Source organism: Mustelus asterias, chromosome 17 (genome assembly GCF_964213995.1).
Source record: "Mustelus asterias chromosome 17, sMusAst1.hap1.1, whole genome shotgun sequence".
Classification (NCBI taxonomy): Eukaryota; Metazoa; Chordata; class Chondrichthyes; order Carcharhiniformes; family Triakidae; genus Mustelus; species Mustelus asterias.
Genome location: NC_135817.1, coordinates 75,887,278 through 75,914,308, shown reverse-complemented (window position 1 = coordinate 75,914,308; position 27,031 = coordinate 75,887,278). Strand labels below are relative to the sequence as shown.

Below are 27,031 nucleotides of genomic sequence, written 5' to 3'. Positions count from 1 at the left end.
GAACAGGGTGGGGGTGGGGGGGGATGTTGTTTGAAATTATTCTATTCTCACGATATAACATTTTTCATCTCAATGAAAATGCTTCATTCATAACTGGAAACTTAAATATTACATACAAACCTGGGCAATAAACCTACACATTTGTATCTGTGCGAGTGTATGAATTCAACTGCATGGTGTTTGGAGGACCTGACAAAGCAATAAAGGACTTGCCATTAACTCAGAAACTGTTTTGATGTGATGTCATATTGTCCTTTAGGAGTTTGGCAGAACTTGATTGCCAGATTGAGAGCACGATTGCTCTAGATGATGGAGCGTACAAGGCCAATGCAATGTCAGTGTGTATAAGCAAATCCATAAAATATAAATCTTCCCTCCCTCCAAGAGGTTTCAGGCTTTGAAATCCAAGCTAATCATCACCAGTTGATTTGCCTCATCTCCTCTTTTAATCTTTTCAACCTTCGGGTTGTCCCGCATGATATGGGCCTCAGCATTTCAGCTACCTTTCTCAATTTAAAAGTGTGCAAAGGATGGGTGAGGCCAACCTAGTCCAGCCCCGGTCCCTCCGCTCTGACAGAAACAGAGACAACAATGGATTGAGCAGATTGGGGTGAAATGGTGGGCCTGAATTTTTCACCTGTCAGGAGCACGCACTCAGCGGGTTCAGAAGCAGCCACGAAACGCATTCCCAGCCGCGGTTGGCACCCCCCTGAGTGCAATTTAACACCAGCTGGTTAATTAATGGCCATCCATCATACAACACGCTCTGTGAAAGACTGACCGCTGCCAGGGTGGGAGGGCATCAAGAAGAGGAAGCGTGTGGTCTGGCGTCTCTAACGTGCTCCCTCAGAGGGACAGTCTCTCTGGAGCTCTTGTCACCAGTGTCTGGGCAGCACAATCGTGCACAGACCCCAGTCCCCAGGCACATTTGTCAATCTTATTTAAGCCCCATCAGTTCACCCTGCCCTGGATCCAGGTTGCAGCGAGAACATAAGGGCCGCCTGGCCAGTCGGCCCACCCGCCAACCATAAAAGCAGATGTGCCATGTAAAATTGCACTCAATTGGCCCCTTACTGGGCTAAATTGCCTGCACATGGCCGATGATTTAAATATTGCGTGATTTTTTAAAAATTCATTCATGGGATGTGGGCGCCACCAGCATTTGTTGTCCATCCCTCAGGGGCATTTAGCAGTCAACCACATTGCTGTGGGTCTGGGTCACATATAGGCCAGGTAAGGATGGCAGATTTCCTTCCCTAAAAGACGTTAGTGAACCAGATGGGTTTTTACGACAATCGCCAATGATTTCACAGTCATAGAAATCATCATAGAAACCCTACAGTGCAGAAGGAGGCCATTCGGCCCATCGAGTCTGCACCGACCACAATCCCACCCAGGCCCGACCCCCACATATTTACCCGCTAATCCCACTAACCTACGCATCTCAGGACTCTAAGGGGCAATTTTTAACCTGGCCAATCAACCTAACCCGCACATCTTTGGACTGTGGGAGGAAAGCGGAGCACCCGGAGGAAACCCACGCAGACACGAGGAGAATGTGCAAACTCCACACAGACAGTGACCCGAGCCGGGAATCGAACCCGGGACCCTGGAGCTGTGAAGCAGCAGTGCTAACCACTGTGCTACCGTGCCGCCCAGTCATCAGTAGACTTTTAATTCCAGATTTTGATTGAATTCAAATATCACCAGCTGCCGTGGCGGGATTCGAACCCGGGTCCCCAGACCTTTAGCTGAGTTTCTGTATTAGTAGACCTGTGACAATACCACAATGCCACCACCTCCCCCAAAGTCAGGATGCGCGCCTGATGCCTTCTTGTACGATTTCACATGCTTCTGGGCTGCCCCCCACCCACCCCCTCACTCCCCCTTAATCCCCTAACACCACCTCACACCCCCCATACCCCCAACCCCCCCACCCCCACTCCCCTAACCCCCAACCCCCCCCCCCCCACCCCACTGACCATAATGCAGGTCAGATAGTGGGAAATTCCACAAAGTAATCTGGCCTGGTTATTCTCAGAATGGAAGCATTTGAATCTCACTGCTCTCTGAAAATATACCATTTAATTGATGTCATTCCTCATAAATTGTACAAGCCTGGAGGACAGGGTGGAGACACGTGACTGTCAATTCTTCTGAAGTAGCACCAATCTATTTGGCTGCGTGCGTAATCCTTTAGCCACACTCCCCAGCTGCTTCCACTGATACAGGCTTTGGGCCTACTCCACTGTGTTGCCAAGCCGACGGAAAAGAGAGATAACAATCAGTGCTCTATTAGCATATGTATTGTGAATAAAAAAAAACCCTCTCTGCTTCTTCCAGATTTCTTCACAAATCTGTTTAGAATTATTACCTTAACCGCTCGATTATGATCCTAGCTAATTTGCAAATAAGACAGCTATTGATTTTTTTTCTTATGACTGTTTAATTGAACAGATACGGAATCCGCGCTTATAATTGCCCCGGTTCTATTAGTCGGCAATTCCTGCCTGCGAGATTTCAGGGATCCGGACAATCTCATAAATCTACTTCTCCAACTCTGCGAGGAGATTAAAGTCAAAGCAATTACTTGCTAATTTCCAATTTTTTTTTAATAGAAACTTTATTGCAAGAGTATGATCATTATGAATAAACAGACTTCAAATTGAAATGAGAAAATGGCCAACCCGCAATTAATGGTCAAGAAATAATCATTGGAATTTTATTTTTGCTCAAAGTAAATAATTTTTTTTTACAGGAACAGAATTACAGAATTGTTCCAGCACTGAAGGAGGCCATTTGGCCCATCCTGTCTGCACCAGCAGAGAGGCCATTCAGCCCCTTAAGCCTGTGCTACCATTCAGATAGATCAGGGATGATCTGCACTTTAGCTCCAATCATCTGCCTTCTTTCTGCAACCCTGAATAACCATGTCTAACCAAATAAAATCTGTGAATCAGATTTGAAATGTTCTATTGCTGTAACCTCCATGGCTTTTTGGGAGAAAGAGTTTCGGATTTTGAGTGCCTTTGTGCAGAGATGTGGGGCGAGATTCTTTGACCTCCCAGCCACATGCTTCCTACTGACAGGAGGTGGAATCATAGAATCCTACAGTGCAGAAGGAGGCTATTCGGCCCATTGAGCCTGCACCGACCACAATCCCACGCAGGCCCTATCCCCATAACCCCATGTATTTACCCGAGCTAGTCTCCTTGACACTAATGGTCAATTTAGCATGGCCAATCCACCTAACCTGCACATCTTTGGACTGTGGGAGGAAACCGGAGCACCCGAAGGAAACCCACGCAAACTCGGGGAGAATGTGCAAACTCCATACAGACAGTGACCAAAGCTGGGAATCAAACCAGGGTCCCTGGCGCTGTGAGGCAGCAGTGCTAACCACTGTGCCACCGTGCCACCGTGCTGGGTTGTTTTTGCTAGCGGCGGGATTCACTCATTTAATACGTATTCCCATTGATGCCACTCCACGCCGGTAGGAGACCCATGGTGCGCTGCCGGCGGGACCGGAGAATCCCAACGGCTTGAACGGCGGGAGAATTCCGGCCATCTTTCCTGACTTCTCACTTGAATGACCTAGTTCTAATTTTAAGATTATGCTCCTTGTTCTGGACTTCATGCACCAGGAAAAAATTGCTGTCTATCCTATCAGATCCTGTGACCATCCTAAATACCATCATTAAATCACTCCCTAATGTTCCGTACTCAAGGGAATGAGAGTCAAGTTAATGCAACTGACCCTCATAATTTAGCAATTTGAACCCAGATATAATGTTGGTGGGGCTTCATTGTATTCCCTGCAGGAACTAATATATTCTCTCTGAGCCGCAGTGTCCAGAATACATTATTCTTTAAACAGGGATTCAGACTGCTTGAGATAACTGAATCTGTTGGGCAGCACGGTGGCACAGTGGTTAGCACTGTTGCTTTACAGCGCCAGGGACCTGGGTTCAATTCTGGCCTCAACTGTCTGTGTGGAGTCCGTACATTCTCCCCGTGTCTGCGTGAGTTTCCTCCCGGTGCTCTGGTTTCCACCCACACTCCAAAGATGTGCGGGTTAGGTGAATTGGCCATGCTAAATTGACCATTAGTGTCGAGGGGATTAGCAGGGTAAATACATGGGGTTACGGGGATAGGGCCTGGGTGGGATTGTTGTCGTGCAGACTCGATGGGCCGAATGGCTTCTTTCGGCTCTCTAGGGTTTCTATGATTCTATGATTGATCACGGCATCTACAAGATGGTACATTGGAGTCACAGTTACGTAGGGTTGTGAACAATGTTCCTGCTACGTTGTGGATGCACTAGGTCCTTCCCATTCAGTGCACTGGATTTTACTGAGGAAGTGTCCTGCTTGAATTGAGGGACAGATGGATGGTTGGATTTTTAAGACACTATTTTATCCATGAAGCCATCAGAAATGTTCAACACTTGAAGATGTAAGATGTAACTAGTGAGATGCCACAGGGTTTGGTCCTTGGGCCCCAACTATTTACAATCTATGTTAATGACTTGGATGCAGGGATGTCAGATATCATAGCCAAATTTGCAGATGACACTAAAATAGGTGGGATAGTAAGTTGCAATAATGAGAGAAGAAATTTACAAATGGATGTGAATAGGTTAAGGGAATGGGGCAAAATTTGGCAGCTGTAATTTAACGTGGAGATTATCCATTTTGGTAGGAAAAATACAAAGGCAAATTGTTACCTAAATGGAGAGAAACTTTGGAGTGTTTCAGTGCAGAGGAATCCAGGTGTTCTTGTGCATGAAAATGCAGTAAACTAGTATGCAGGTACAGCAGGTACTAAGGAAGGCAAATGGAATTTTGGCATTTATTGCTAAAGGAATAGAATATAAAAGTAGTGAAGTGTTGCAGCTACTGTACAAAGCATTAGTGAGACCACACTTAGAATATTGTGTACAGTTTTGGTCCCCTTACTTGAGAAGAGATGTCGTTGTATTGGAGGCGATTCAGAGGAGGTTCACTAGATTGATTCCAGAGATGAGGGGTTTGTCTTAAGAAAAGAGATTGGGCAGTTTAGGACTATACGCCCTGGAGTTTAGAAGGATAAGAAGAGATCTAATTGAGGTGCAGAAGATGATAAAGGGGATTGACAAAACAGATATGGAAAGGATGTTTCCTCTTGTAGGTTAATCTAGAACAAGAGGTCATAGTTTTAGGATAAGGGGTGGCAGATTTAAAACACAGATGGTGAGAAATAACTTCTCTTAAAGGGTGGGCACAGTAAGTAGTCTCACAACACCAGGTTAAAGTTCAACAGGTTTATTTGGTAGCACGAGCTTTTGGAGCACATGCTCTGAAAGCTTGTGCTACCAAATAAACCTGTTGGACTACCCCAGTCCAATGCCGGCAACTCCACATCATGGCTCCCCTGAAAGGGTGGTTGAGTCTGCGGAATTCACTACCCCAGAGTGTGGTAAATGCCGGGACATTGAGTACATTTAAAGACGAGGTGGACAGAATTTTAATTAGTAAGAGTTTGAAGGGATATGGAGAACAGGTAGGAAAGTGGAGTTGAGGCCAAGTTGAGATCAGCCATGATCATATTAAATGGCAGAGCAAGCTCGAGGGGCTAAACTGCTTACTCCAGCTTCTGGTTCTTATGATTCTTATGAAAGCTTAATGGTGTGGATTCTTATTTTAAAGCATTCCAGCAAAACCCGTGAGATCATTGCAGCTTCTCCTGTGATTTCTCTGCTTCTCTTCAGCACTGGCTGATGTTAGAATATGATCCACTGACATTGGACATTGTCTTTTGTTTTTTTGCTTTTCACTCAATGTTTCCTCCTGGACTCTTGATGCTGATAGCACGTAATGGATTTTATCTGGAATGGAAAGCTTATCTAATCCCCCCCACCCCCCCGCCGTCCCCCGTCCCCGTTTCACCATGACAAGATTTGAACCCGTGTGCCCAGATCTTGCTCTGGGTCACTAGGTTACTGGTCCAGTGACAATGCCAATACGCTGCTGCCTCTCCCCCCAGGCAGGTTTAGCAACCTGGCTGCGGTCCAGATTGATGGCTGAAGCAGCTTGGAACCAGGCTAGTTGGTAAATCACACATCCACACTGAGCACAATTGCCAACTGTGTCATCAAAGCCTTGGGCACTGTACCCATCGGGGATAAGCTATGGACAAATTTCAGAGCAGCATGGCAGAACAGACTCGAGGGGCTGAATGGCCCACTGCTGTTCCTATGTTATCCAGGATATTAACTGGTATAGATCAAGTTAATTTTGATTGCTTCTACAAGGGGAAGTCAAGACAAGAGAACAAGTTAGGTTAAAACTGGTGAAAAGATCAACTTAGGACTGAACACTATAATCTAGGTCCATTCTCCAGTATGTAGGGAGTGCTGCATTGTTGGATTTGACAATTACTGGAGAGATGCTCTGGTTGTACAGGCATCCCATGGCAGTATTCAGAGAGGAGAACTGAGTTCCCCTGGTGGCTCAATCAAAGTTCCTGCTCCAAGGAGCACCATGAAAAACAGATTGGATGAGGGGTGACATGGTGGCACAGTGGTTAGCACTGCTGCCTTTCAGCGTCATGGACCCAGGTTCAATTCCGGCCTTGGGTCCCTGGCACTGACAGTGTAGAGTTTGCACGTTCTCCCCATGTCTGCATGGGTTTGCTCTGGGTGCTCCGGTTCCTGCCACATTCTAAAGATGTGCAGGTCAGGTGGATTGGCCATGCTAAATTGCCCCTTAGCGTCCCAAGATATGTAGGTTAGGGGGATTAGTGGGGTAAATATGTGGGGCTACAGGGATGCTCTGTTGGAGAGTCGGTGCCGATTCGATGGGCCGAATAGCCTCCTTCTGTACTATAGGGATTATAGGGATTAGCCTCCTTCAACACTGTAGGGATTGTGTGGGATCCTGCTATGTACAAATTGCCCACATTAACAGCAGTAATGGTACTTCAGAAATATTTTATTAGTTGAAAAGTACTGTGCAAAATACTGAGGATGCTATAACGCATGCAAGTTAGTATTTGAGAATCGTACAACACAGAAAGAGACCATTCCGTCCATTGTGTCTGTGTTTGCTCTTTGAAGGAAGGATCCAATTAGTTCCAACTCCACTGTATCACCCCATAGACCTATTATTTTTTTCCTTTTCAAATATATGTCCAATTATCTTTTGAAAGTCATTGAATCTGCTTCCATTACCCTTTCGTGAGCATCTTCCGTATAAGAAGGACCCACTGCACAAGAAAAATTCTCCCCCCTTCCCCCACCAGCCTTGTTCTTTCACCAATTATCTGAAACCTTTGTCCTCTGATTACTTTCTATCAAAGCACTTCAGAATTTTGAACGCCTCCATTAAATTCTCTGCTTTAAGGCGAACAATCCCGGCTTCACTCATCTTTCCAGAAAGTTCTTTCTGAATGGATCTCAGGAACAAATCCATCACGCTAAGGCAGATCAGCATAAGTCAGTGGTGTGGGTGAAGCCCTCAGGGTCATTTTAATATTCAGCTCTTCGGCTTAATGGGGGCAGTAAGTAAATTATTTTCCCTTGGAATGTGCAGGCTAAAATGGGCTGAAGGGCCTCTTTGGTTACCATAGTGATTTAATGAATGCTGGAGTTGGATGTTTTTGAGGTCAGTTCTGGAAGCATCTCTGATCAGCTGTCAGAAAATGGTCTCTCTTCCTGAGCGGAGGTTAGCGCCGCAGGAGGGCTGAGCTCGGCTGGGTTATTATTTTCCCCCAGTTTAATTAGTTGTGAAAGGGCAGTACTCTGATGTTGGTGCCACGAGATCAGGTGCGTTTTTACAAAGGAGGTTTCTCACTCCATGCAGTGCCTTCCCTTCTTCCCTGTTCCATGTTTCAAGTTTTTTTTCTCTCCATCAGTTGGATAAGGACGACAAAACAATGATAGCATTCACGTCGTTTGCGCATGTGACTGATGGTCAAAAACACGAAAGGAAGTGTTGAGGGGAGATGATAGCCGAATGGCATCATCGCTAGACTGTGAATCCAGAAACTCAGCTAATGCCCTGGGGACAGAATATCCATCGTATCAACGAGCTGAATATTAAAATCATTCTAAGGGCTTCACCTACACCACTGACTTACGCTGATCTGCCTTGGTGTGATGGATCTGTTCCTGAGATCCTTTCAGAAAGAACTTTCTGGAAAGATGAGTGAAGCCGGGATTGTTCTCCTTAAAGCAGAGAATTTAATGCAGGCGTTCAAAATTCTGAAGTGCTTTGATAGAAAGTAATCAGAGGACAAAGGTTTCAGATAATTGGTGAAAGAAAGTTTTGGGTTCGAATTCCACCATGGCAGCTGGTGGAGTTTGAATTTAATAAAAAATATCTGGAATTAAGAATTTACTGATGACCATGAAACCATTGTCGGAAAAACCCAGCTGGTTCACTAATGTCCTTTAGGGAAGGAAATCTGCCGTCCTTACCTGGTCTGGCCTACATGTGACTCCAGATGCACAGCTATGTGGTTGACTCTCAACTGTCGTCCAAGGACAACTAGGGATGGGCAATAAACGTTGGCCCAGCCCATGTCCTACGAATGAATTAAAAAAAATGACCACTATTCTGGAGAAGAAATTGGTTCGCTCAGTTGGCTGCAGAGCTAGTTGGTGATGCAGAGCAATGGCAACAGCGCGGGTTCAATTCCTGTACCAGCTGAGGTTACCCTTGAAGACCCTGCTTTCTCAACCTTGCCTCTCACCTGAGGTATGGTGATCCTCGGGTAAAATCACCACCAGTCAGCTCTCCCCCTCAAAGGGGAGAACAGCCTATGGTCATCTGGGACTTTACTTACTTCTGAAGAAGAACAAACAAATTCCTCCTTGTATGTTGACCAACATTTACCCTCTTCAACCAATATCACTAAAACAAGGTCTTTCTCTCACTGGTATTTGTGGGAGTTTGCTGTGCGCAATTTGACTGTCGGGTTTCCTACATTACAAAAATGACTACATTTCAAACGAACTTCAGTTGCTGTAAAGGATTTTGGGAGAAGGGTGGCACAGTGGTTAGCACTGCTGCCTCACAGCGCCAGGGATCCAGGTTCAATTCCGGCTTGGGTCACTGTCTGTGCGGAGTTTGCACATTCTCCCTGTGTCTGCGTGGGTTTCCTCCGGGTGCTCCTGTTTCCTCCCACAATCCAAAGACATGCTGGTTAGGTGGCTTCGCCATGCTAAATTCTCCCTCAGATTGTGGCGACTAGGGGATTTTCACAGTAACTTCATTGCAGAGTTAATGTAAGCCGAATTGTGACACAAATAAACTTAAACATCTTGAGAGGTGCTTTATAAATGCAAGTTCTTTCTTGCATTTCTTTGCATTCTTGAATATGTGATGATTGATATTTAAAAACCCTCTGAGGTGATCCAGGAAGTGACTCAGTAACCAGGTGTAGAAAGGTATGGGAGGTTATTAATGCGATCTTATCAAATGTGTACCTCACCGACAACATTTAGAAATGTTGTTACTGGATTACTAATCCAGTGATAATACCACTAGGCCATCACCTCCTCACTTTTATGTCCAGCTGAGAGAATCATAGAATCCCTACAATGCAGAAAGAGGCTATTCGGCCCATCGAGTCTGTACCGACCACAATCACACCCAGGCCCTATTCTCGTAACCCCACATATTTGCCATGCTAATCCCCTGACATGAAGGGGAAATTTAGCATGGCCAATCCACCTAACCCGCATATCTTTGGACTGTGGGAGGAAACCGGATCACCCGGAGGAAACCCACGCAGACACGGGGAGAATGTGCAAACTCCACACAGACAGTGACTCAAGGCCGGAATTGAACCCGGATCCCTGGCGCTGTGAGGCAGCAGCGCTAACCACTGTGCCACCCCCAAAAGAGCAGACACATGGGTCTCAGTTTAACATCTCATCTGAAGCCACTTGCAGGCCAGACCACAATCTTTTCTTCTGCCATTTCATATCTGTCGGCACTTTACATACTGCAATGCTTTGAAGTGACGTACTGTGTAGACCTGCTATAACAACAGCTCCCGACAGAAAACAATGCCTGTATATTTACTGAAAGAGAAATGTAAGTCAGGGTGGCTGAAGAACTGCTGATTCTTTCTGAAGAGGGTTTTAAAATTCACTTGAGTAAGCACTGTGGTTTAATGCCTTGTCTGAAGGATGACACTTCTGGCAATGCAGCACGCCCCCAGTGCTGCACAGCACTGGAGTGTCAGCACACATTATGTCTGGAGTGAGATTTGAGCCCGCAGCCTGCCTCGGAGGTAGGAGTGCTGCAAACGGAGCTCTGCTTCCCTCCTTGCTGATGGCATATTGACTGACGTGGGCTCCCTTCCCCCACGTAGCTCCCCTCTAACGCTGAAATTCCTCTCATCAATGAACAAGGACAACTGTCATCTTTGCTTTATTATCGACAACAGCAAGATTTGTGCATGTGGAACTCTTTGCTCATGGAGCATGGGGCAGCACAGTGGCACAGTGGTTAGCACTGCTGCCTCACAATGCCAGGGACCCGGGTTCGATTCCCGGCTTGGGTCACTGTCTGTGTGGAGTTTGCACATTCTCCTCGTGTCTGCGTGGGTTTCCACCAGGTGCTCCAGTTTCCTCCCACAGTCTGGAAGATGTGCTGGTTCGGTGCATTGACCCGAACAGACACCGGAGTGTGGCAACTAGGGGAATTTCACAGTAACTTCATTGCAGTGTTAATGTAAACCTTACTTGTGACTAATAAATAACTTTACTTTACTTTTGGAAAGGACTATTTCTGAATATTGAATTTAGTTCCTAGGTCAGGAACAGAGGATCAAAAGAACATAGGAGCAGGAGTAGGCCATTCGGCCCATCAGGCCTGCTCTGTCATTGAAACGCAACCTGGCTGATCATCTACGGTCATTTTTTCCCACTATCCCCACATCCCATGATGTCATTAGTATCCAGAAACCTATTGACTTCTCTGTTGAACATACTCACTGACTGAACTTCCTCTGGGGTAGAGAATTCCAAAGATTTACCACCCTCTGAGTGAAGAAATTGCCCTTCAATTTGGTGTTAAGTACCCTGCCCATTTATTCTGAGACTGTGTCCCCTCTAGAAAATATACAGGCTCAGTTTCTTCAATCTCTCCTCATAAGACCAACCTGCCGTCCCAGGGAATAGTCTGGTCAGCTTCTGTTGCGCTCTCTCTATGGTCAGTATATCTCTCCTTAGAAAATGGAGACCAGAACTGTACACAATATCCCAGGTGTGGTCTCACCAACTGTCTCTTTACAACTGTGGCAAGACATCTTTCCTCCTGTACTCAAATCCCATTGCGATGAAGGCCAACATGCCATTGGCCTATCTAATTGCTTGCTGCACCTGCATATGACTCATGAACAAGGACAGCCAGGGCCCTTTGGATGCATACGCTTCTCAACACCTCACCATTTAAGGAATACTCCTTCTGTTTTTTTCCTACCAAAGTGGATAACTTCACCCTTATTCACATTATCAGGAGGAGCCACGGGGAACTAGCTCAAGTGGTAGAACGCTTGCTTTGCATGTGAGAGGTAGCGGGATCGATGCCCACATTCATCACTTTGATTTATGGGCGGCATAGTAGTTAGCACTGCTGCATCACAGCGCCAGGGATCCGGGTTCAATTCCTGGCTTGGGTCGCTGTCTGTGTGGAGTTTGCACGTTCTCCCCGTGTCTGCGGGGGTTTCCTCCGGGTGTCTCTGGTTTCCTCCCACACTCCAAAGATGTGCGGATTAGGTTGATTGGCCATGATAAATTGCCCTTTCGTGTCGGGGGTTAGTAGGGTGAATAAGTAATGTTATGGGGATAGGGCCTGGGTGGGATTGTTGTTGGTGCAGACTTGATGGGCCGAATAGCCTCCTTCTGCACTGTAAGGATTCTATGGTTAACTTCCACCTGCCCTGTTCTTCCCCACTCACTTAGCCTGTCCGAATCCCCTTGAAGCCTTTTGGCATCCTCCTCACAATTTATATTCCCACCTAGTTTTGTGTCATCAGCAAAATTTGGAAATATTACAGTTGGTCCCCATATTGAAATCATTTATATACATTGTGTTCAGCGGTGGCCTCAGCACTGAGCCTTGCGATACCCCATGAGTAACAGCCTGTCACCCTGAGAATGACCTGTTTATTGCTACTCTCTGCTTTGTGGCTGTTATCCAATTCTCAGTCCATACGAGTACATTACCCCCCATCCCGTGTGCTCTAATTTTGTTTACTAACTGTGGTGGACCTCAGTTGTGCCTTTGTCCTATTTGGACCACCGTTGTGTGTTTTTGTCATACCTGGACACACCCCCTCCGGTTTGGTTCCTCCCCTCGGCACCTAGTATAAAGGTGGCTGTCTCCTCCCCCTTGTTCAGTCCAGGTCGGTTATTTGTTGGGATCTGCTCCTGATTCTGTTGTGAATAAAATTGATAGCGCATCACTAACCAGTGTGGGATCTTACCAAAAGCCAAGTAACTCATACTTATTTACCTCGATTTGTGACTTCAGCTCATTTATTTTGCTGTGAATGCAGCAAATAGCATCCATAACTTTGTCTTATTAACATTACTTTGCCTCCAGTTTGTCTTCCTTCTGATTTTGCTCACTACCTTCCTACTTCCTGCTTCCTCCAATCTGAGGAAAGACAGACATTCTCCTGCTCTTTGGGTGAATGAATACCATCTTCCATTTTTATTTATTCATTTATGGGATGTGGAATGAGCTGCCATTGAACGTGGTTAAGGCAAACACAATGGCAACATTTAAAAAGCATTTGGATAAGTTTATGGATGGGAAAGGATTCGGGGGATATGGGCCAAAGGCGGGCAATTGGGACTAGCTGGGAGGGCACCATGGCTGGCATGGACTGGTTGGGCCGAAGGGCCTGTTTCTGTGCTGTGTTGTCCTATGGCGGAATTTTACAGCCTTGCTCAAGTGAGACCAGAAATTCCCACCTGAGGTCAATGGACATTTCTATTGCCTGCTCCTCGCCTGCTATGATTCTGTGGCGGACGGGGTGGTAGAATTCTGGCGTATGACTCTATGACTCGCACACACACACACACATCACACAAACATGACGTAACACACATACACACACAGACATGACACGACACACACACACAGTCACATGACATACACAGTCACCTGAAGCACACACTAAACATGACACAACACACAATTACATCTCACAACACACATACATACACACACATGCACAGACATGACACAACACACAGTCACACGACTCACACAAACACACACTCATGGCACACACACACACACAGAGTCACATCACACACACATCACTTAGTAAGGCTAAAAGTCTCATTTCCAAATGTTCTGTCAATATTTCTTGTAGAATTAAAAATTAAATATTTTTACAAATCCCCCCCACCATCAGGAGTGAACTCCAACGCTCTTTGCTGGGGGGCATGGATTTGCATCATTTATTTAGATTACCAATCCCCCCAGCCACAAATCCGGACTGGGGTCTCTTGCTGCCTTGTCTTGGCCTTGGCCTCGGGACGCTGATTTTAATGCCTCTCCTCCATGATGGATTTCTCCATCAAGCTTCACTTAATTTTCATTGACAGTGGCTGCTTTCCTCAGTGAAAAGCTAATTAACCGTTTTCCGTGTGTAGTATAAAAAAAAAGACAAGTTTAAATGAATTCAAATAGACTTAAGTGAAGGGTGTTATATGGCAATGAATACTGCTGTTTATCAATTTGAAAAAAAAACACATCCATTTATTATTTCCAGTGCTTTGGGCTTGTTAGTTCTGAGGCTCCTTGAAGCACTAGGCCGAAAGCCTGATTGAATATTGACCAGAGTTTATCCCTTTGTTTCAGATAGGCTTTTGATTTGATTTGATTTGATTGATTTATTATTATCACATGTATTGGCAGACAGTGAAAAGTATTATTTCTTGTGCTATACAGACACAGCATACCATTCATAGAGTACATCGGGGAGAAGGAAAGGAGAGAGTACAGAATGTAATGTTACAGTCATAGCTAGGGTGTAGAGAAAGATCAACTTAATATGAGGTAGGTCCATTCAAAAGTCTGATGGTAGCAGGGAAGAAGCTGTTCTTGAGTCAGTTGGTACGTGACCTCAGACTTTTGTATCTTTTTCCCGACGGAAGAAGGTGGAAGAGAGAATGTCCGGGGTGTGTGGGGTCCTTAACTATGCTCGCTGCTTTTGCGAGGCAGCGGGAAATGTAGACAGAGTCAATGGATGGGAGGCTGGTTTGTGTGATGGACTGGGCTTCGTTCACGACCCTTCGTAGTTTCTTGTGGTTTTGGTCAAAGCAGGAGCCATACCAAGCTGTGATACATCCGGAAATGAGACTCAAGTAGCTTCTGGTGAACCTCTAGCTGTTTAATTCGCTAGTTGCATGTCATTTCCACTGAAGAGTTGTGAAATCAGTGATGCTTTGTTACTTTTAGGTTTCCCTAATTTTCACAAAAATCAGAAGCATGTTGCTCCAAATCTTGCATCCATTAATTAATGAGTGGTGGAATCGAGGGCAGTCCTGACTTGGTTGAGGTCAAAAGATCTGGACTTGGAAAATTGACTGGTACCAATTGGCTTGAGCCCCCACTGACAGCTTCAGGATTTGCTTTGATTCATTTGTGGGACATGGGTGTCACTGGCTGGGCCAGCATTTATTGCCAATGCCCAGTTGCCCGAGGGTAGTTGAAAGTCAACCACATTGCTGCGGCTCTGGAGTCACATGTAGGCCAGACCAGGTAAGTACGGCAGATTTCCTTCCCTATAGGACATTACTGAACCAGATGGGTTTTTCCAACAATCAACAATGGTTTCATGGTCATCAGTAGATTCTTAATTCCAGATATATTTAACCCCAGACCTCCTCCGAAGGAGGTATGAGGGCAGAGGACCACAAGCTTAGTCAAAGGTAGAATAGAATCCCTACAGTGCAGAAGGAGGCCATTCAGCCCATCGAGTCTGCACTGACTTTCTGACTGAGCACCTTACCCAGGCCCTTACCTCGCCCTATCCCCGTAACCCCATACACTGCCCATGGCTAATCCATCTAATCTACACATCTTGGGACACTAAGGGACAATTTAGCATGGCCAATCCACCTAACATGCAACTTTTCGGAGTGTGGGAGGAAACCAGATTGCCCGGAGGAAACCCACGCAGACACGGGGAGAACGTGCAAACTCCACACAGACAGTGACCCAAGCCGGGAATTGAACCTGGGTCTCTGGTGCTGTGAGGCAGCGGTGCTAACCACTGTGCCACCGTGCCACCCATGGGTCTGTATACTCAGGGCAACTGGTCAAGTGTTTGTCGACATTCTCTCACTAGAAGAATCCCTTTTCGAATGGAGCTCTGTTAAACCCTTGTGCACTTAAATCACTCTTAAGCTCTGAAATGGCTTATGAAATACATTGAATATTTCTTTTTTTTCTGACTTGCAATGTGTAGTGTCTGAGAAGTGTCAATTTAAATACTAATTTCAGTGAGTTGTGGTCAGCAGCTATTGATCTTAAGAAAACTCCTTGACTGCTAAATGCAAACCGCAGCACAAAGATGTCAGGCCTGTTATCGATCCAGAGCAGATGGCAGCAACCAGGGTCTTACGGGGCAAAGCTGATTTTTATACATACATAATTTTTATTTTTTAACAGCCTAAGCTGTCAATCAAACTCCTATACGCTAAGCTTATTCCAGGCTGACAACCTGTGAGCGCTGCTGCTTTCTCGTAGCCGCATAATAAGCTTTCGGGCTCACATTCAGTAACCCTTTCGATGCCTTGTTGCTTCGTGTATTCATTAGGTCAGCCAGTCGCTTTGACAGGGCGGGTTGAATCTCATTATGTCCCGGCAAGATTGCGACTGATTCGGTTCTCTGTCGATGGCACGGGGGCGACCCAGGGTCATTCTTACGGAGGCAATTTCCAACTACAAGGATACTGAGCAACTACCCATCAACCACAGGGGTCAGTTCTGACCAGGGAGGTAGCAAGATGTTGTTATCCAAATCTCCAGAGGTGAAGTTAAGCATAGATGTAATTTAATATGTGAAAACTCAATGGCATATTAGAATTTTCTTTTATAAGTCTACCACTTTTATGTAGCAGCAACCTGCGTTTATAGCGTTTTGAGATGGAAAACATCTGAAGCGCTTTGCATCGAGGTAAAATGTGCTTGTCTGGCTTTTCATCCTTTATCATAGTATCATAGAGTCGTAGAATCATAGAATCCCTACAGTGCAGAAGGAGGCCATTCGGTCCACCAGGCCTACACCAACAACAATTCCACCCAGGCCCTATCCCCGAAACCCCATGTATTTACCCTGCTAATCTCCCTGACACTAAGGGGCAATTTAGCATGGCCAATCAACCTAAGTGTGGGAGGAAACCGGATCACCCAGAGGAAATCCATGCAGACCCGGGGAGAACGTGCAAACTTCACGCAGAGAGTCATCCAAGGCCGGAATTGAACTCAGGTCCCTGGAGCTGTGAGGCAGCAGCGCTAACCGTACCACCGTGCCATCCCTTACCATTTATATTTCTTCCCCAAAGAATTTTGAAGTCATGTAAATCATGATCGATGTAGTTGCATCTATTTGAATGATGTCCCAGTGATAAATCTTTTCTCCTTCCTCCTTCTCAGGGAGATACATTATATAAACAGCACAGGGACAGGCCGGTTGGCATATCTAGTCTGCTGGTGTTTTATACTCTGTACGAGTCCCTTCCCATTCCATTTACCGTATCTCAATCTTTCAGCATATTCCCTCTTCACTTATGGACTCTTCGAGTTTCCTTTTGAAACATCCAAGCTGTTAGGAACAATGGGCGGGATTCTCCGGCCTCCCAGCCACGTGTTCCTCGGCAGTGGGATGCGGCGTGCCATTCACTCGTGGTGGGATTCTTTGCCCCCGTCGCTGTCAATAGGATTTCCCATTGATGTCACCCCACAGCACCCTGAAACCCGGGGAAGAGGGTGCACTGCCAGGGGCATCCGCCAATCCCGCTGGCCTGAACGGCCGGAGAATTCCCCCCAATGTATAACTTTAATTTATATTTGTATTTGTGGATTAAGAAAGGTGGAACATTGCTCTAGTTTCATTGAGAGGTCTTTTTGCGTGAGCTTGGTGCTGGGGAGTCTGGGGGGCCCATTTGCATAGGTGCATTTTTTGATGACGTTTTACAACCCTGGAAGTGAAAGGATGGGTTACAAAGGGGTGAGTCGTTTTGTGAATTTCAGTGAAAGCAAAAAGTAGAAAACAAACTGTGTGTAAAGCCCTTTAAAACCTTCTGACATCAGTTCAAAGTGTTTTTTGTGGTCTGGTTAACGGGTGCAATTGCTCACACTTGAACTCCCTCTGCTTTGTCCACACTCTTCAGCATGGTTCCAAAGATGCATGTGCCTTTCCAATTTCTCACCCAGGTGCCCATTCTTCACTGTGTCAGCCTAATCCAAGTGTCATAGAAATCATAGAAACCCTACAGTACAGAAAGAGGCCCTTCGGCCCATCGAGTCTGCACCGACCACAATCCCACCCAGGCCCTACTCCCATATCCCTACATATTTACCCTCTAATCCCTCTAACCTGCACATCTCAGGACACTAAGGGCAATTTTAGCATGGCCAATCAACCTGACCCGCACATCTTTGGACACAAACGTTGCCTTCTATCACTGAATGCTGATCTGGATTGAGAACAAACATAGGAACATAGGAATGGGAGTAGGCAATTCAGCCCTTCGAGCCCGCTCCGCCATTTAACATGACCATGGCTGATCTTATCTTGGTCTCAACTCCACTTTCCTGCCTGCTCCCCGTCCTGCCCTTTATCCTGCTTTTCATCAGAAACATATCTCTTTCTAGAATCTGTTGATTGATTCTGCCTCCACTGCACTCTGGGGCAGTGAGTTCCACAGATTCACAACCCTCTGAGAAAAGTAGTTTCTCCTCATCTCAGTTTTGAACTGACCTCCTCTCACTCTATGGGTGAGATTTTCCGGCCGCGCTTGCCCGGAAACCAGAAAATCCTGCCTGAGATCAACAGACCTTTCAATGGTCTGCCCCTTGCCCAGGGAGTACAAGCCCAAGCTATTTAACCTCTCCTTATGCAACAGCTCGTTCATCTCTGGAATCAAGGGAGGTTTCCTGATTTATCCATTCCATAATCCATAATCAGTGAAGCCTAATGCGATATCTGATCTTGGCCCAACTGGAGCCAGCTCACAATGCCAAGAAGAGAAAAGGGTCTTCACTTCCCATGTTGACTCTGGGGATTGGGTTAGACCATAAGATATAGGAGCAGAATTAAGCCACTCGGCCCATCGTGTCCGCTCCACCATTCAATCATGGCTGATATTTTTCTCATCCCCATTCTCCTGCCTTTTCCCCATAGCCCCTGATCCCCTTATTAATCCCCTATCTATCTCTGTCTTAAAGACACTCAATGACCTGGCCTCCACAGCCTTCTGTGGCAAAGAGTTCCACAGATTCACTACTGTCTGGCTGAAGAAATTCCTCCTCATCTCTGTTTGTAAGGATCATCCCTTTAGCCTGAGGTTGTGCCCTCTGGTTCTAGCTTTTCCTACTAGTGGAAACATCCTCTCATGCCCACTCAATCCAGGTCTCGCAGTCTCCTGTAAGTTTCAATAAGATCTCCCCTCATCCTTCTAAACTCCAACAAGTACAGACCCAGAGTTCTCAACCGTTCCTCATACGACAAGCTCTTCATTCCAGGGATCATTCTCGTGAAACCCCTCTGGATCCTTCCTTAGATATGATGCCCAAAACTGCTCACAATACTCCAAATGGGGTCTGACCAGTGTCTTATACAGCCTCAGTTAACCAACAGATTCACTGGGCGAGCCACAAAGTCACAATTAATACTTTTCTAGTCTGTGGGTAAGATATCTGTTAAAGATAGAAAGCTGTGTTTATTTTTCTAATGTGATTCATGGCTTCACATGGAGTTGCTGTCTTTTGTTTATCTGTGGGAAGCTTACATTGAACTGTGATCCCAGCAGAATCGAGTGTACTTGAAGGCTTTGTCTAATTGTATTGAAACACTCACAAGAATGTATTGTTTTTAATTAAACCTCACATCTACTTTCCCATCTCAAGTGTGCAGAGCCTTTGCAAAACCTTCAATGCAGAGTATTAAATCGCTTGCACTGTTTGCAACATTTGTCCCTCATATTTTCATCTTTGGACCATGGAATGTCTCCAAGCAACCTTGCACTCACATCAGTAGCTATCGGTTTCCCAGGGCTGGGCTCCCTATTAAGACTTGCAATGCGAAGGCCTGTAGTCATTTGTGTCCCAGTGCCTACTACCCCTTCAGAGGTTGGCCTGCAGATGTAGCAGAAGTTGCTAATGGAAAGGTTGCATTGTGTTGGAGCTCTCAGATATACTTAATTCTAGCAACAGCATGCATCCAATAGCTTGCTGCAAATTGTTGATTGAATCTCTATTCCATGCTTGTCTATCTGTGTGGATATTTTCAATGTAGTCTTCATGTTTTAATTCTTATCTGATAAATGAGATATATTGGGGTTAATTCCACAATCCAGGACTTCCAGAAGAGAGCACGTTCAAATGGGTCAGAGATAGGGTACCTACAGTGCAGAAGGAGACCATTCGGCCCATTGAGTCTGCACCGACCACAATACCACCAGGCCTCATTCCCATAGCCCCACATATTTACCCTGCTAATCCCCCTGATACTAGGGTTAATTTAACATGGCCAATCAACCTAACCCGCACATCTTTGGAGTGTGGGAGGAAACTGGAGCACCCGGAGGAAACCCGCACAGACATGGGGAGAATGTGCAAACTCCACACAGACAGTGACCCGAGGAATTGAACCCGGGTCCCTGGCGCTGTGAGGCAGCAGTGCTAACCACTGTGCCATCGTGCCGCCCCTCAGCTGTACTGGGACAGCTTGGCTAGGGGTGCAGGAAGTTCTGGAGCACATATTTTAGTGCTATTGCTGAAATATAGTGCGGGATTCTCCAGCCTCACTCGCCCCAAAACCGAAAAATCCCACCCGAGGTCAACAGACCTTTCCATTGGTCCGCCCCCCTTGGCCGCTCCGATTCCGGTGGCAGGCGGGATGGTAAAATTCGCCCCAATGTCAAGTGCCAAAGGCTTTGCAGTATCCACTGCTTTCTTAATGTCACGTGGAGCAAATCAAATTGGCTGCAGACTGGCATCAGTTCTGAAGACAGCTATCATTTCCTACAGGATAAAGTGCCTTAATTCCCCAGGAATTTTCTCTTTCGCCACTTTACTTAAAGATTTTCCCATATTTTGGGACGGTATTTTGTGTGTGTGTAAATACGTTCCAATAGATACACCATCATGTGGGAGGAAACCCATTAACATGAATGCGAACTCTAATTGTGTTTGATGCAAAACGTGGTAATCTATTAGTAACAATATTCTTTTTTGATGCCTGCTCCTTTGATGTTTATAACTGCACTAGAAATGAAAGTTTGACATATTATTCTATTCCTCTGCTATTTTAAATTCAAACACTAACCAGTTAAGATAGCAAATGAATATCAAGCAGAAATATTAATGGTTCACCCATGGACATCAGGAGCAATAATTGCTTGCTTCTGGTTTCATGATATAACACGGGTAATGCAAAGCATTTTACAAAAATAGTTCCCAATTATGGCAGCTGTCATTGAGGCTTTGAGCATTTGTCAGAACATGCTTGGCTCCATGACCCTAACCTCTCTGATTTACCATCTCATGGCTTTTGAAGCCCTGGTCTTTTGTATTTCCTTAAATGCCAGAAGGAGGATGTCCATTCAGGTTCATAACTTAAGATTGATCATAGAATCCCTACAGTGCAGAAGGAGGCCATTCGGCCCATCAGGTCTACAGCGACTCTCTGACAGAGCATCTTACCCAGGCCCTTTGCCCTGCCCTATCCCTGTAACCCCACAAATTTACCATGGCTAATCCATTATGCAGCCAGCATAATTAAGGACCCCACGTACCCCGGACATTCTCTCTTCCACCTTCTTCCATCGGGAAAAAGATACAAAAGTCTGAGATCACGTATCAACCGACTCAAGAACAGCTTCTTCCCTGCTGCTGTCAGACTTTTGAATGGACTTACCTTGAAGTTGATCTTTCTCTACACCCTTACGATGACTGTAACACTGCATTCTACACTTTCTCGTTTCTTTCTCTATGAACGGTATGTTTTGTCTGTACAGCGCGCAAGAAACAATACTTTCCACTGTATGATAATATATGTGACAACAATAAATCAAATCAAATCAAAAAATCTGGCCTGCACATTTTTGGACACGAAGGGGCAATTTATCGTCACCAATCCACCTAACCTGCATGTCTTTGGATTGTGGCAGGAAGCTGGATCACCTGGAGGGAGCCCACGCAGACACGGGGAGAATGTGCAAACTCCACACAGTCACCCAAGGCTGGAATTGAGTTTTGAAAGTTTATTTCTTAGTGTCACAAGTAGACCTACATTAACACTGCAATTAAGTTACCATGAAATCCCCTAGTTGCCAAAGTCCAATGCCTGTTTGGATACACTGAGGGAGAATTTAGCATGGCCAGTGCATCTAATCAGCACGTCTTTCAGAATGTGGGAGGAAACCGGAGCACCAGGAAGAAACCTACGCAGACATGGGGAGAACGTGCAAACTCTGCAGAGACAGTGACCCAAGCCGGGAATCAAACCCGGAGCCCTGGCGCGGTGAGGCAGCAGTGCTAACAACTGTGCAATTGTCCCGACCATATTTGAGACAATGCCAGTTGTCATATTTCTGTTTCTCTTCATTCATCATCTCAAAATCATGCTGCCCCTGTCTAATATTGATCAAAATTAGCAGCTGAATAATGAGCTGAATGACAAATGCTCTGTATATTTTCCCCGACCAAAACTGTAAATGAGATTTCTATTTTCTAATGGAAATTGTTGAGGTCTTGAATGAGATGCACTTAAATCATTAATCAGAGGCAGGCTTGAGATGGAAATAAATTAGTTTATGGACCACAAAACCTCTATAGTTATCCATTTAATAATAGGTTAGGCCGTGATGTTTTACAAAAGGAGAAGTTTCATATCATGAAATGTATATAAAAAAGAATGAAGCATGGGGTTTGAGTTGGGGGACTGTACGGGAATATGGAATATGCACAGATTGATAGAATGGTTACAGCAAAGGAGACTGTTCAGCCCATCAGATCTGTGCTGTCCACCTGAAAGAGGAATTCACCCTCGTGCCACTCCCCGGCCTTCTCCCCATTGCCTGCCACATTCTTCCTTTTCAGACAATAACCAATTCCCTCTTCAATGCCTCGATCTTGCTTACCTCCCTCTTACTTTCAGGCTGTGCATTCCAAATCCTTACCATACACCACGTGAAAAAGTATTTTCTCATGTTGCCATTGCTACTTTTGCTAATTATCTTAAATCTGTGTCCTCTGGTTCTCAATCCTTCCACCAATGGGAACAGTGTCTCCCTATCTATTGGAATAGAATCCTCAGAGTGCAGAGGGAGGCCGTTCGGTCCATCGATTCTCATGGAAATTTCGCCCTTACCGCCCTATCCCCGCAATCCCCACGCATCTACCTATCCTGTACGTCTTTTGGACACTAAGGGAGAATTTAGCATGGCCAATCCACCTAACCTGCACGTCTTTGGACTGTGGGAGGAAATCGGAGCACCCGGAGGAAACCCACGCAGACACTGGGAGAATGTGCGATCTCCACGCGGACAATGACCCGAGGCTGGAATCGAACCTAGGTCCCTGATGCTGTGAGGTCCAGACCCACCATGATAATGAATACCTCTATCAAATCTCCTCTCAAGCATGTTGCAGTCTTGTTTAGATATAACCTGTCAGGTCTGTACAGCTCCCATCTCTCCCAGAGCCGATCCCAAAGACTCAGGAATCTAAGGCTCTTCCTCATGCACCCGCTTTCCAGCCATGCATTCATCACCTCCTGTTTCTCGAATCACTTGTGTGTAACTGGGAATAATCCAGACACAAACATTTTTGAGTTGAGGCAAAAAGTAGATGTTTTTGCCTCAATTATATTCTGTGATAGTGAATTCCACACATTCAGCACTCTCTGGATGAAGAAATTTCTCCTCACCTCAGTTCTAAAAGGTTTACTCCTTATCATCAAACTATGACCCCTAGTTCTGGGTTCCCCCACAATTCTTTCTGAGTCTACCCTGTCAAATCCTCTTAGAATTAGCAACACTTGCTAATTTCCTATCAGCATCCTAAATTCTGACTTCAGGACTACATCCCTTGTTCTGCCAATGTCATTGATACTAATGTGGATCCCATCCGCTGACTGTTCACCCTGCCCTCTCAGGTTGCGGTACAGCTGTTCAGTGACATCCTTAACTTCCTTCATCAGATGAGTGGAGAGGTAGGTTCACAAAGGATGAAGGAGCAGCGCTCCTAAAGCTCGTGATTCCAAACAAACCTGTTGGACTTTAACCTCGTGTTGTGAGACTTCTTAATGTGCCCACCCCAGTCCAACGCCGGCATCTCCACATCATCCTCAATCCAGGCACCATCCTGGATTCACATCTGTGGCTGCTTTAGTGTCTGTGTGTTCCACAAACCATCGAATCTCCTACCACTATTTATTTCGCAATCTCCTTCCTTTCCCCCCGTATCGTATGCAGTGACCAAGGTGCGTATGTACACGGGAGGTAAATAGATGAGGACAAAACATGAGGTACTCACTCCCAACAGGGTGTGCACTGCATGGAGAACAGGTGAGTCTGTCTCCGAGCTGTGTTTCCCCCAGGTTCGGCCTCCTTGCTGGATGTTTGGAACTGCGACTGGGTTTAGCCCTCACCCCGAAGCTGAAATTAGATCCACCCTTAATGACACTCTGCCAGAAAGTGGGTAAAAATAGAGTGAGTGTGTCCGAGGCCACAGTGCTTCCTTCTCTCTGAGCCCTTCGATCGGCTTGCAGCCCATTCTCAAGGGTCTGATTCCACACAGGAAATTTGACAAGGACTGTTCCTGAACAGGGATCTTCAACCGCTAGAGAACATATTGGGAATTTGGGGCTTGGGTCCTCCATGATTTTCCAATGAACAAACTACACTCATGGAAATGGCACGTGTGTAAACTACTGAAAGTCCGGAAACGTGTTTATCTCTCTCCGATATATGCATACGAACATACATATAGTATAGAAGTAGGAATAGGCCATTCGGCCCTTCAAGCTTGCTCTGCCATTCATTATAATCATGGCTGATCATCAAATTCAATATCCTGATCCCACCTTCCGCCCATATCTCTTTTGCCCCGAGAGCCATACTTAATTCCTCCTTGATATCACACAACGTTTTTTCCTCAACTACTTTCTGTGGTAGTGAATTCCACACATTCACCATTCTTTGGGTAAAGAAATTTCTCCTCACCTCAGTTCTAAAAGGTTTACCCCCTTATCCTCAAACTATGACCCCTAGTTCTGGACTCCCCCACAATTCTTTCTGAGTCTACCCTGTCAAATCCCGTTAGAATTTTATAAGTTTCTATGAGATCCCTTCTCACTCTTCTAAAGTTCAGTGAATATAATCCTAACCAACCTAATCTCTCCTCATATGACAGACCTGCCATCCCAGGAATCAGCCAGGTATACCTTCGCTGTACTCCCGCTATGGCAAGAACATCCTTCCTCAGATAAGGACGTCAAAACTGCGCACAATACTCCAGGTGTAGCCTCACCAACACCTTATACAATTGCAGTGAAACATCCCTATTCTTTTACTCAAATCCTTTCGCTATGTAAAGGTCAGAGTGGTGCAAACCATCTGTCAGTCTCCCCAGTGACTGCATGAGATTCGCCAGTAAATGAGCCACAACCAACAAGCTCCCAGCTAGATTCTGACCTCAGCCAAGATGGCGGTTGCTCTACTTGCCAGGGGGCTAGGGAAGGGGAAATAAATCAGCCAGGGTTCCCACTGTTGTCAAAAAAATTATTTTATTCATTTGTGGGACATGGCTGGCCAACATTTATTGCCCATCGCTCATTGCCTGACGGCAGTTGAGAGTCAAACGCATTGCTGTGGCTCTGGATCACGTGTAGACCAGACCAGGTAAAAGTGGCAGGTTTCCTTTCCTAAAAGACAAGTGAACCAGATGGGTTTTTCCGACGATCAACAATGGTTTCCTGGTCATCAGCAGATTCTTAATTCTAGATCTTTTTTATTGAATTCAAATTTCACCACCTACCGTGGCAGGATTTGAACCCGGGTCCCCTGGTTTTTCTGGATTAGTAGTCTAGCAATAATACCACTAGACCATAACCCAACCTAATATCCGGAGATCCTGCTGGAAAGTACATAGAGGTGGAATGTGTGAACTCAACAGTGTACAATGGCCTATCACCACATCCTGTCTAGAGCCCACACAATACGTATAACAATTTGGTCAGTGTATTCTGGAACTTGACCCCAGCCACAAACCGCACCCAACTATTGTCGGGAAATGTTTGAAAGAGTGTAGATGGAAGGGAAAAGAACTCTACTATAACCTCTAAAGGAGGTTATTGGTTCAGGAATGATATCGCAGGGTTAATCTTGATTGGGCGTCATTCATATCGACTGTCACCGGCTGTCCGCTCGGAGGTATAAATCAGCCAGAATTACAGCCTTGTCTGGGTTATACAGCCCGGGCAATCAAACACTCTCATCGGAAGGACTCTCTGGGAGAAAAGATTAATTCATCTGTTCCAAACACAACTGTCATCTGTGATGAATGGCAAAGGACAAAGTCATCACGAGAGACAATCATTTCAGTGTTGAGTCTTCTTGGTGACTGTTTCAGTGTTTGCTGGGGGGTTTTTTTGGATGACAGGGTACATGGTCAGTGGTGGGTGCGATAAAGGCACAAGTCTGATTCTGTTAATTATTTGTGAATGCAAATGAACCCAGAGTCCGTAATCCTTGGGATTCACATCGCCTTCGCTCTTATTATAATTATAGTTTGGAGTGTGCCGCTGAATGGAACTTTTTTATTCTGAAAATGTGCCTCTGTTGCCTGTTCACTGTGTCATTCACCAGTTATAAACTTTCTTTCATTAAATAAAACAGCATCCTGATCATACCTTCCCCAAGCATAAGTGAAGGAATGAATAGGCCCATTGCAACTCTCGCCAAAAAGTCCCATACTCCAGTCCCTGTGCCGACCTGAACACATCACAGAAAAACACTTTGAGGCGGAAAAAAAATGGGATTGGCTTTTAGTCCATTTAAATAAAGGAAATATAATTTTTAAGCGAGATAATAAGTGAACTATATAACTGTCTGTGAAAGAGTCTGCAAACCAGGGAGACTTGGCAGAGATCCTTTTATCATGAATAACCTTTACAAAACAAAATGCGTTTTATGATCTCCATAGATGGCCCTTTTTACTCACATACATCTCCAGCAATAGGTTCTTGTGCACAGAATTCAATGGTGGAACCATTGGGAGGCTGTCTCAGGGCAAGAGGACTATTTTGTTCCGCATTTAACTAGTAACAAAATGGAAGACTGATCCGATATGCCATATGTGATATTTCCAGGTCTGCCATTTTGGGTCTATTAGACAGGTGATTGTCCATTAGATAAGACTTAAGGGGAAGTGGTGAAAGTGCAAACAATTTCAGGGAATCCCTACAGTGATACGATCCGCCAGTTACTTAGCATCACACAAGCACCGAAATATGTCTATATATTGTGTGATAGGCAGAACTTCTCTGTGGCTTGAAGGTAGAGTGTCCTGTTAGTTGAAAGTGCCACGTATGTTGCTATTGAATAGTCATGATGTGGAGATGCCGGCGTTGGACTGGGGTAAACACAGTGAGAAGTTTAACAACACCAGGTTAAAGTCCAACAGGTTTATTTGGTCGCAAAAGCCACACAAGCTTTCGGAGCTCTAAGCCCCTTCTTCAGGTGAGTGGGAATTCTGTTCACAAATTTGTTTGTGAACAGAATTCC

General features: G+C 45.5%; 1 protein-coding gene across 4 annotated transcripts in view; it reads left to right on the top strand.

Annotated features, from left to right (window-relative positions):
* Nucleotides 1–27,031, top strand: part of LOC144506201 (cell adhesion molecule DSCAM) — a 518,357-nt gene that overhangs the window by 60,256 nt on the left and 431,070 nt on the right. The gene's annotated exons all lie outside the window — the stretch shown is intronic.